Below are 11,792 nucleotides of genomic sequence, written 5' to 3'. Positions count from 1 at the left end.
TCAGAATATCTTTTGCAGTGTAAACAAAATCACTTCCAAGAACATCCTTTAAAAATATAAGAGATTTTGAAAAATATCAGTTGATAATTATTAATTTTTATTATTTTTAATTTTTAAATGATTTTTATTTTTTTCCATTACAGCTGGTTTACAGTGTACTGTCAATTTTCTACTGTACAGAAAGGTGACCCAGTCACACAAACATATATATATTCTTTTTTCTCACATTATCACGTGTCATCACAAGTGACTAGCTATAGTTCCCAGCACTATACAGCAGGATCTCATTGCTTATCCATTCCAAAGGCAAGAGTTTGCATCTATTAACCCCAAACTCCCCCAGAATATGGAACGCTTCACACATTTGCATGTCATCCTTGCACAGGGGCCATGCTAATCTTCTCTCTACCGTTCCAATTTTTTAGTATATGTGCTGCGGAAGTGAGCACTGTTTTTTATTATTTTTAAAAAATAAGTTTCAAGTTTCAAGTTTGTTTCAAAGTTTCAAGTTTAGTGTATTGACTCCCTTCTTTGAAAGACCAGGCATTAATGAGTTTTCCTTTCATCTCCTGAGAGGTGTCGGTTACAGTATGACTTTTACCTTATCCAGGTTAATTAATGTCACCATTTGTTCTGTAATTATAATTCCCTTAGTTGCTTAGTATTTGTTCTATATTTAGATGAATTCTCTGCTCATCCCTAGTTCGTTCACTGCTATTTCTAAACTTCTGAGTTTATATTTATAATTGTTATTTCTGTTATTATTATTTATCTGTTATTTGATTGGATTTAATTATGTTATGTATGTATGTATGTATATATTTTGTCTTTTTGCCTTTTCTAGGGCCGCTCCCTTGGCATATGGATGTTCCCAGGCTAGGGGTCTAATCGGAGCTGTAGCTGCCAGCCCACGCCAGAGCCACAGCAACGCAGGATCCGAGCCGCATCTGCAACCTACACCACAGCTCACGGCAACGCTGGATCCTTCACCCACTGAGCAAGGGCAGGGATTGAACCCGCAACCTCATGGTTCCTAGTCGGATGCATTAACCACTGCGCCACGACGGGAACTCCTGGATTTAATTATGAATAATTCTCCCCCACCCAGTGGTCCATGTGTACTATACTTTCTGAGTTTTTAAGGTGTCAAAATAGCTGTTTCCTGCCTTATACAGGAATAATTTTGGCTGAGTGTCATATTTGAGGCTCGCTTTTTCTTTCTCTTGGATCTCTGAGATGTGACTGTCTTTCACTCTGGCTCTGAATGGTACTGCAGAGAAGCCAGCGCCTGGCCTGGTTTCCCATTGTGTGTGATCTTACTCTTTCTGCTCAGATGTGTGGGGGGTTTTCTCTTCACTGAAGTTTTATAACTTAATTAGTATAGGATATGTCTTTGTGTGGAAGTTTTTGTATCAAATTTTCCTGTCATACATACATTGTGCTCTTTTAAAATTTGTTTTGTTTTATTTTTGGAAGAGTCAGTTAATTTTTTACAAAGGGCAGTTTCCTGTAAACCTCTTTGAATACACATGTTGTTCCATTTGTTGGGTTTTCTTCTTCAGGAATACCAAGTATTTCTAAAACAAATTGTCTTTTTTAATAGTCTGTCTAATGATTTTGATTTCTTTTTTTAAAAAATATGCACTCACTTTTATTACCCTAAGCCTTTCCTCTGTGTCAGTAATTATATAATTGATGGTGTCCATTCTGTTCCTCTCAATAATACTTTTTGGGTTCTAATTTTGTTTTCCAAGGCTTCCAGTTTTTTTCTACCTCATTCTGTAGTTTTATCATCTCGCCTTTTCATTTAAATTTTATTTGATTCATGTTGCTACAAATTTTCTCGAATGTCAAGCTGTCATGGGCTGTTTTCTTCTGATCCTTTAGTGATTCATTTGTCTAGATTGGTCTCCTTGTGTGTGCTGTGCTGTGCTGTGTTTCTGCGTCCCTTCTTTCTATTTTGTGCTTTCCTCGCTTCTATCACTGAAGCTTTTCATCTTGTTCCCTACACAACATCGGCCCAGGCGTCTTCTCTGCTCTGATCACTGTGCCTGAAACCCATGGGTTTTCCTTTTTAGCTGCAAGTGGCGGCTGCATCTTTGCTTTCCATTCTGTCTGAAGTGATGGTAAGCAGGGGCGGGGGTGGGTGTGTGGGTTGCCAGGGCATTGCTGGGTGGTATGCAGGCTTTGTCAGAGTGGCTGGGCCCTGCAACCTCTTGCGAGGTGTTATGGGATGTTCTGGGCTTACAGCACCTGTGTGCGAATGCTTCCATTCCTCTGGGGGATACCCTAGAGCTTTGGGACATTTCTCTGTCCAGTGGGTCACCCTGCAGCCTTCACTCCCATCAGTGAGTCTCAGCCCAGGTTCACTCTCCCAATCCCCTGTTCCTCCTCCGAAACAATTTCTGCTCCTTTTTTTTTTTTTTTTTGTCTTTTTAGGTTCATGCCCATGGCATATGGAGGTTTCCAGGCTAGGGGTCGAATTGGAGCTGTAGCCCCTGGCCTACACACCACAGCAACATCAGGTCCGAGCCGCATCTGCAACCTACACCACAGCTCATGGCAACGCCAGATCCTTAACCCACTGAGCGAGGCCAGGGATGGAACCTGTGTCCTCATGGATGCTAGTCAGGTTTGTTTCTTCTGAGCCATGAAGGGAACTCCAATTTCTGCTCTTAGAATGAGAAAAAGGGAATGATAAAGATAGCTTTGTAGGTTGGGTCTGCAGAAAGAGCCTCTGAGCGGAGAACTGGTGTGCAAGTGGCTTATGACGGTGATGCCCTAAGAGACTGGTAGGAAGGAAGGAGGTGCGCGGGGAAGGGAGGAAGCCAGCACCATACAGGTTCAGGCCTATAGTCGTCAGAGGTCGGCTTCTGATTGGTCCCGCAGGGAGCTCTGGAGGGGATGTTATGCCTCAGAGTTGCCCAGACACAGGTCCATCCAGGAGAAGAAGGAAAGGCGCCAAGATAGGGAAAAGGGGAGTTCCCATCGTGGCGCATTGGTTAACGAATCCAACTAGGAACCATGAGGTTTCGGTTCGATCCCTGGCCTTGCTCAGTGGGTTAAGGACCCGGCGTTGCCGTGAGTTGTGGTATAGATTGCAGATGCGGCTCAGATCCCACGTGGCTATGGCTCTGGCGTAGGCTGGTGGCTATAGGTCTGATTCGACCCCTAGCCTGGGAACCTCCATATGCTGCAGGAGTGGCCCTAGAAAAGGCAAAAAGACCAAAAAAAAAAAAAAAAAGATAGTGGAAAGAGACTTGGGTGGATATGGCATCATCCTGCCTTCCAGTCCTTTCATGTCTCACAGTTTCACTCCAACCACTCATAGATTCCAGTGAGTCCTGGGCTACAATTTTGGGGGAAGCAGAAGAGGGTGAGTAGGATAAGCCATGCTCTTCACTGCTCAGGGCGGTTCTGAGGCCAGACCTCAGCATGTCCCTCCCCCCTGGCCCGCTCCAGATTGCCCTCTGCTAGTCTACCTGGCTTACCTGGTGAGGTGCCCCACCTTCATCCTTCAAGAGGTCTGAATGCTCTGGGTGTTATCATTTCCCTGCATCATGACCACATCTGAGCAGCACATTAAGCCCCAGTGGACCCTCCATGCTTTCCTGTGTCCGTTATGCATCATGACCCATCTCCTCCTCATGAGCCCCGTCAATGCCGTAGCTCCTTACTCTTCCTGGAGTTCTACTGGTATGAAGAGCCCCAAAGGACCAGATGGCAAGTATACTTGTAAGTGTAGTGGGACTCTTCCGGTGTCTTCTGGTGAAACTTCTCCTTCAGAGAAGCCAGAGGAGCAGGGGACATCATGAGGAGATCATTGGGCGTGATGAACAGCTGGGCGGTGGCCACTTCAACCTCCTGGTTCTTAGAGCCATATAATGTCTCTATGGAAGTTAGAACAGAATTGGCCTGTTCAATTCAAGGTAGATGCTGCCTCTTGAAGACTGTATCCCAACCTTGCAGGATGTCACCTCCAAGCTAATGTGTCTTGCTAAGTTGGCAGCTTCTGGGTGATTGAGTATGCGATAGGCCCAGTGGGCCTTGTGTGTGTCTGGCCTCCTTTCTCGTACAGTGGGTCCCTTGGTGCAAGGTGATGTTATGTGAAATTCAGTGACAATAAATCATGCGCTCTTTGCTTTGGGTAGTGACACCGTGGGTGGGAAAGGCAAACCATAGCAGAACTGTGTATTCATTCGTCACAGGATGAGTCACTGCTCTGTCCGAGTGGAAGGAGGAGGTGGATATAATTAACTTGCCCCCTGTGTTTTGTTGGTCTCCTTGCAGATACTGTGGCCAAGGCCCCTGCTGAGTGGCTGAAGGATTCCTGGACAGGTGTTGGGTGGCTGATGATGATAGTTGACCCACCTCCCCCCCCCCAACCCTGCCCTGCCCCCCGCGCCCGCCCCTGGTAAGAGCGCCTGTCTACCTGGTCCTACCTGGTCTCTTAATGCCTCCCTGGCAGCAGATGTTCTCTGTGGGCACTGGTTTGTGATACAAACCCCCACACCCTTGGCTTCCATCGTTCTAGCCAAGATTCTGGCCAACATCTCCTTGTTCCCAAGTTTCTGATGTTTTTCTCTCCAGATCCTAACCAGGACTCTATGTATATCTTTATTCTGGACCATTTCTCTGAGCAAAGTGAATGCCCAAGATCTGCTGCCTGAGCTTTCGGGTCTACCCCTAGATGGAGTCATAGGGCAGTAGAAGTCACTTTTTTCTTTTTTTCTTTTTCTTTTTTTTTTTTTTTAGGGCCACGGCATATGGAGGTTCCCAGACTAGGGGTCCAACTGGAGCTGCAGCTGCCAGCCTACACCACAGCCACAGCAACGCCAGATCTGAGCCGCATCTGTGACCTACACCACAGCTCACGGCAACGCCAGATCTTTAACCCACTGAGCGAGGCCAGGGATCAAACCCGAGCCCTCATGGATGCTAGTTGGGTTTGTTAACTGCTGAGCCATGGCCAGAACTCTAGAAGTCACTTTCATTTGCAGCACCATGCTGGGTGGAGCCATCCTGTGAACCAGGTCCACGTGTCTCCCTCTCTGTCACCTGGTTACAGAGATTCCCCCCTCATCCCCAATGAGGCCATAGGTGTGAGTCAAGGGAGATGCATGGGCTTCACATAGGCCTGTGACATGGGGCTGGGTGGCCAATTTGTAGAGCTCGCTTGTGTTTGGTACCTGCTTGTGCCTGGTTCTGACCTCCACAGAATGATGTAGCACTAACACCCAACATTGTGACCCTCTGCTTCAGAGAGCACTCAGCCTGGTATGGGCAGCTCTGGTGGCAGTCACTGGATGCTCCATGGCCAGAGGCCTCATCTTTACATGGCTTTCACATTCCTGGAGCTGATTTTTGAATAAGATATATTTGTTTGCAGCAGACAGCATGGCTTATTTCAACGCCTGCTCTAACTCTCCTAGGCGGGCTGGATTTCCAGAGACTACACTGCACTGTTATTTTATTTTTTTGTCTTTTTGCCATTTTCCTGGGCCGCTCCCACGGCATATGGAGGTTCCCAGGCTAGGGGTCGAATCGGAGCTGTAGCTGCTGGCCTACGCCAGAGCCACAGCAACGCAGGATCCGAGCCGAGTCTGCAACCTACACTGCAGCTCACAGCAATGCCAGATCCTCAACCCACTGAGCAAGGCCAGGGATCGAACCCTCAACCTCATGGTTCCTAGTCAGATTCGTTAACCACTGCACCACGACGGGAACTCCTACACTGCACTGTTACTAAATAGCATGGGTATTGCTGGCATCATGGGATCTGCCACATCAAGTGGTATGCCTGCTTGTGCTACATTTTTGGCCTGTGGCAGAACTTTCTTTTACCCTAGACTCTACTCAAAATCATTTTTAAATGGACCAGAACAATGCTTCATGTGCAGGGCATGCTGCTTCTGAACCTGAAAAGGCTTGCCAAGGACAGTGCCTTTCTTTGGTGATTGGACATGTAAGGTGTGCAAAAGTTCCTGAGATCATTGGACCAATGCGATGGGCCTTGGAATCTTTTTTTTTTTTTTTTCTTTTTCGAGTATGCCAATGTTAATTTAATTTAATTTTTTTATATAATGATTTTTATTTTGTTTTCCTTATAGCTGGGTTACAGTGTTCCGTCAATTTTCTACTGTTCAGCATGGTGACCCAGTGACACATACATGTATAGATTATTTTTTCTCAAATTATCATGCTCTATCGTAAGTGACTAGATATAGTTCCCAGAGCTACACAGCAGGATCTCATTGCTAATCCATTCCAAAGGCAATAATCTGCATCTGTGAACCCCAAGTTCCCAATCCATCCCACTCCCTCCCCCTCCCCCTTGGCAACCACAAGTCTATTCTCCAAGTCATGATTTTCTTTTCTTTTCTTTTTTTTTGTCTTTTTGCCTTTTCTAGGGCCGCTTCCCATGGCACATGGAGGTTCCCAGGCTAGGGGTCTAATCAGAGCTGCAGCCACCGGCCTATGCCACAGCCACAGCCACGTCTGCGACCTGCCCCACAGCTCACGGCAACACCGGATCCTTCACCCACTGAGCAAGGGCAGGGACCGAACCCGCAACCTCATGGTTCCTAGTCGGATTTGTTAACCACTGAGCCACGATGGGAACTCCATAAGTCATGATTTTCTTTTCTGGGGAAAGGTTCATTTGTGCCATGTTGGAGTCTGTCTCCCATCTTCTTCAGGACAGTGGTAGACTCATGGGATGTTTGAAATGTCCAGATGTACAGCTTGGGCTGTACTGGAGCCAAGAACATGGAAATTAACATAGCCCTAGGGAAGACTATGGAGGTACCTTGAGAATGAATGGGACTCTGGCTATTTCTGATGGGGATGAAAAAACCCCAAACGAATTTACAAGATTAATAGCTGCATCTCCATGGCAGAGGCTCTGTTGATCTATTTTAGGTAGATACCTTATCTGGCACAGGAACTCTCATTGGGGTGAAACTCGGGTACGTCTAAGGTGGTTCACCACCATCCCCACCATGGTTCATTGTGGAGCTTGCAAGTTTTGGGGGTCACAGTAGGCCCTCATCATCGCATCCCTGAAATCTTTGAGGACAGCACCCATGTCTGCCTTTGCCCCCTGGATGTGGTTTTATTTTTGATTGGTTGGGTTGGGGGGGGGGTTGGGGCAATTTCAGGGGCTGGCATTTGGCCTCTCCTACCGTGCTGGCTGCTAAGTATGTGCATCTGGTTATGAGTTCAGGACCTGAGCAAATGACCACTTGGAGGGTCTGTGAACCCACCGCAAGGATGAGTCCATTCATGCCTTGCACCCATGTGCTTTGCTCTCATGAGGGGTAGGGAGTGATGGTGCTGTGGGTCCCAGGGCTGATGGTCGGCTCAGATGCTGTGCCCCACAGCACACTGCGGGTACAGCTTTCCCCCTTCCCCTAGGGTCCTGTTACTCAGAACTGGGGTAATTACTATTGTTTATACTTCTTGTAGCTTTGCAGGGTCTTTCCTCAACGGGTAGGTTCTGGGTCTGGGAACTGATGAGACACTGTGGCTGCCCATTGGTGTGATTTATCTCCATTTTCTGCTCATTTTCATCCATTCTTTCTTTTTTTTCTTGAGGAATTGTACTACATTTATAGTCGTACAACCACTATCACAACCCGACTTTATAGCATGTCCGCCCCAAACCCCCAGCCCATCCTCTCACCCCCAACCTGTCTCCTTTGGAAACCATACGTTTTTCAAAGTCTGTGAGTCAGTATCTGTTCTGCAGAGAAGTTTATTGTGTCCCTTTTTTTTAGATTCCACGTCAGTGAGAGCATATGACTTTGGTATCTCACTGTCTAACTTTGCTTAGCATGATAATTTCTAGGTCCATCTGTGTTGCGGCCATTACTTCTTTCCTTTTAATGGCTGAGTAATATTCCATTGTGTGTATGTACCACATCCTCTTTATCCACTCCTCAGTCGATGGAGATTTAGGTTGTTTCCATCATTTTCAACCATTCTTGAGCAATACCTTTGTCATCCACAGAGCTTGTTCCTAGATAAACCATGGTCTATTGGGAATGGCCACACATCCTTACAGAAGAGAGCCACCACTGAGCTTCTTCCTCTTCTTTTCTTTTCTTTCGTTTTCTTTTTTTTTTTTTTTGTCTTTTTGTCTTTCTAGGTCTGCACCCGCAGCATATGGAGGCTCCCAGGCTAGGGGTCCAATTGGAGCTTTAGCTGCCAGCATATACCAGAGCCACAGCCATGCAAGATCTGAGCCGCATGTGACAACCTACACCATAGCTCATGGCAATGCCAGATCCTTAACCCCCTGAGTGAGGCCAGGGATCCAACCTGCATCCTCATGGATGCTAGTCGGGTTCGTTAACCACTGAGCCACTACGGGAACTCCTCCACTGAGCTTCTTAATGACTCCCCTCCCTCTCCACCCACCCTACTCCTCCCTCCTTCCCTGCTCCTCAGTGAAGGAAATTTCCTATGGATTCTCGCAACTCACATCTGTATCTAAGATCTGAGCTGTGGTGTAGGTCACAGATGTGGCTCATTCCTGTGGCTGTGGCATAGAGTGAGAACTCAAATCTTACACACGAGATCCGTTCTAACTCAGATCTTATGTGCGAGAATTCAGATCTTATATGTGACATCTATTCTATCATGTCACATATAAGATCTACATCAGATCTTATATGTGACATGCTCCCCTCTCTGAGATCAAGAGATCTGAACCCCTATCTAGCCATCTAACAAGACTGCTCTCTCTCGCATTTCCACATTGCATTTAAGATGAGAATGTTTCCCCAAGATTCTAGGTCCCATTCCAGAAGTTATCAAGACTGGCTCTCGGAACCTGACAGAGTGTCCACACCTTATCCAGCCCTATGTTCTAAGCCCCTTCCCACCTCCCCTTACTCCAGCACCCTTGAGAACCCCTTTCAGACAAGCTTTCCTGGTTCCCATGGGTTGCCATGGGTCAGGTCCTTCAGCTCTGTTGGTGAATATTTCTTCTCTGCCCTAAACAGGGCCAGCATCTCTCTAGTTAGGCCCTGCAGAGATTTGGTTATTGTTCTGGTGGCCAGTAGAGGAAGGGGGAGCAGATCTTAAGGAGGGAGAATGTTGTCCTGCCAGAGATTTGTGGCCACAGAGGTCTCTGAATAGATTTCAGGCAAGAGAGCCTGTCATCTTCTAAAAAGGAAGTGGACCACATCTGTAGGCAGAGGGTTCAGGGGAGTGTTGGGGCTCACTGTTCTGAAGTATCCACCCAGATGCCTCTATCCTGAGTCTCTGGGTTTGGTGGGGGGGGGTCCCAATTCTTTTTTTTTTTCTTTTTAGGGCCGCACCTACCACATATGGAAGTTCCCAGGCTAGGGGTCAAATCAGAGCTGCAGCTGCTGCCTACCCCACCGCCACAGCAACATGGGATCTGAGCTGCATCTGTGACCCACACCACAGCTCATGGCAACGCCCGATCCTTAACCCACTGAATGAGGTGAGGGATCAAACCTGCATCCTCATGATTCTGGTTGGGTTCATTACTACGGAGCCACAATGGGAACTCCCCAGTTCTTTTCTAGCGAGGCTTTGATTTTGGCATAGGACAGCTCACACCTGTCTGAAGTTTTGCTGCTCTTACGGTCTGATCAGAGGTCTCCTCTGAAGCATGGTCTGCTCTCTGATGAGGAGGAACGATCTGTTTGAACGTTGCCATGGAAGCCTTCTGATTGCCGTACTGTACCTCAGGTTGGTAATTAATTGGCTGACCTGGGGCTGTCATTTCTCTCTTCGGTGCACCAATTGCATTGATAAATAGCATTTAGCAGCATCCGACTGATTGTAGAGCTCTTATAATTGCTTCATCCTCTCTGTATCTCAGATTCTAGACCTATCAATCCCATGTTCCTAGCCCTCCTTCCTAAATTAGGGGCTCAGCCCCAGCCCGAAGGCTCCCAAGGTAGTTCTCAGGCACATCCCGCCTCCCATGGGATCCTCTTGGTCCCCATCACCCCTCTGTGAGTCTGCCACTTTTTTTTTGTCTTTTTGCCTTTTCTGGGGCTGCTCCTGCGGCATACAGGGGTTCCCAGGCTAGGGGTCCAATTGGAGCTGTAACTGCATGCCTGTGCCAGAGCCACAGCAACGTAGGATCTGAGCTGTGTCTGCAACCTACACCACAGCTCACGGCAATGCTGGATCCTTAACCCACTGAGCAAGGCCAGGGATCGAACCCGCAACCTCATGGTTCCTAGTTGGATTTGTTAACCACTGAGCCATGACGGGAACTCCCTGAGGTCTGCCACTTTGTGTTTGTGTAACCTGGTTGACTGCCACTTTGTGTTTCTAATTCCTCTCTTATCACTGTAGTATTTATATTGTGTTTGAAGACAGCTGTATATTTTACAGTTTTATGAATTATAGTTTACCTGCCAAAGTGGCACGTGTTTGAAGCCGGGCAGGCTCCAATCAGGACTTGACAACCCCATCCTGAGTGGAGTCCCAGCCAATCTTCTTTTGGCTGCGCCTGTCAGCTGCAGAAGTTCCTGGGCCAGGGAGCAAACCTGTGCCACAGCAGTGACCCAAGCCCCAGCAGTGAAAATGCTGAATCCTTAATCTGCTGTGCCACGAGGGAACTCCCCAGCCAATCTTTTTTATATCTACACTTTTAAGTAGTTGCTGTCTCTAAGTACGTAAGTTTTAATCATGCTTTTTTGGTTATGTCGCTTTGTCATTAGGGAATGGTTGATTCATTCTAATATATATAAATATATATATATATATATATATATATATATGGTTTTTACGAAGATTATAAGATAGTTTTAATATTGGTGTATCTTTTACGAGCTGTATAACATTTCTTTTTTTGCTGTTTTTTTTTCAAAGGTTATTTTCCATTTATAGTTACTACAAAATATTGGCTACATTCCCCATGTCATACATCTTTTTTATTTTTTTTCATTCTAATATATATTTTTGAGAGTCTACCTTGTGTCAGGCACTGTGCTGTGCACTTTACAAAGATCGTTTCATTCAATCCTTAGCCTGTATAATCACTTTATTTTCCAGACAAGAGAATAGAGACTCAGACGGTACATCAGAAAATAGCAGAGTGAGTGGAGACCAGGTTAACCCTGGACCCCAGGGCTGTGTGACCCCAAGGCTGCGTGACCCCAGAGCTGTGTTCTTCTCACTGTCCTGTCTCCCCTTCATCCATCCACTCACCCACTCACTCCATTATCCGGAATGAGCCCGGCTCTGAACCTGGTATTTTCACGTGTGTGGGTGCCAGGATAGTGGGATCCTGGAACCTGGGAGAGTGCCTGGGCAGAGCTGGGGTTGGATCAACTGGCACAGGGATCAGGAGATGCCTTTCACCCCATGGATTCATGTGCAAATTAATTTACTGTTCCCTCTCTCTAGCCTGGGGCGTGCTTTGGTGGAGTTCAGTACCGTGTTTGCATTGAATCCTAACAAGGTCTCTATTTAATTTTCAGCAAATATTGACTGAGGTCCCACAGAGAGCATTCAGAGAGAAATTAGATGGGGGCCACCTCACTAATAAGGGGATTTGTATACATAATTTCTCAAGTGAGACTCGTGAAGATTTACCTGAAGCTGTTGCTGGTGGAGCACCCGGCACCGTGATGGGACTTCTCAGCTCTGGGAGGGGAGCTCTTTCCCTGCAACTTTTTGACCAAGGAGAGCTTGGCAAGCACCTCACCTTGATCCCTGGGGGCGGCGGGGCAGGCGGGAAGCATCCTCATTGTACACAGAAGGAAACCAAAGCTCAGAGGTGATTCCACCTTTACTCA

General features: G+C 46.9%; 1 non-coding gene across 1 annotated transcript; it reads right to left on the bottom strand.

The window, feature by feature from the left end:
• Positions 1 to 340: 340 nt before the first annotated feature.
• Positions 341 to 449, bottom strand: LOC125134711 (U6 spliceosomal RNA). Its single transcript, XR_007136725.1, has one exon. It is a non-coding gene; the product is annotated as a U6 spliceosomal RNA (small nuclear RNA).
• Between the last annotated feature and the right edge of the window lie 11,343 nt (positions 450 to 11,792).

The sequence above is a fragment of the Phacochoerus africanus genome, chromosome 8 (genome assembly GCF_016906955.1).
Source record: "Phacochoerus africanus isolate WHEZ1 chromosome 8, ROS_Pafr_v1, whole genome shotgun sequence".
In the NCBI taxonomy this organism is placed as follows: Eukaryota; Metazoa; Chordata; class Mammalia; order Artiodactyla; family Suidae; genus Phacochoerus; species Phacochoerus africanus.
This window is presented reverse-complemented; position numbering and strand designations above follow the sequence as displayed.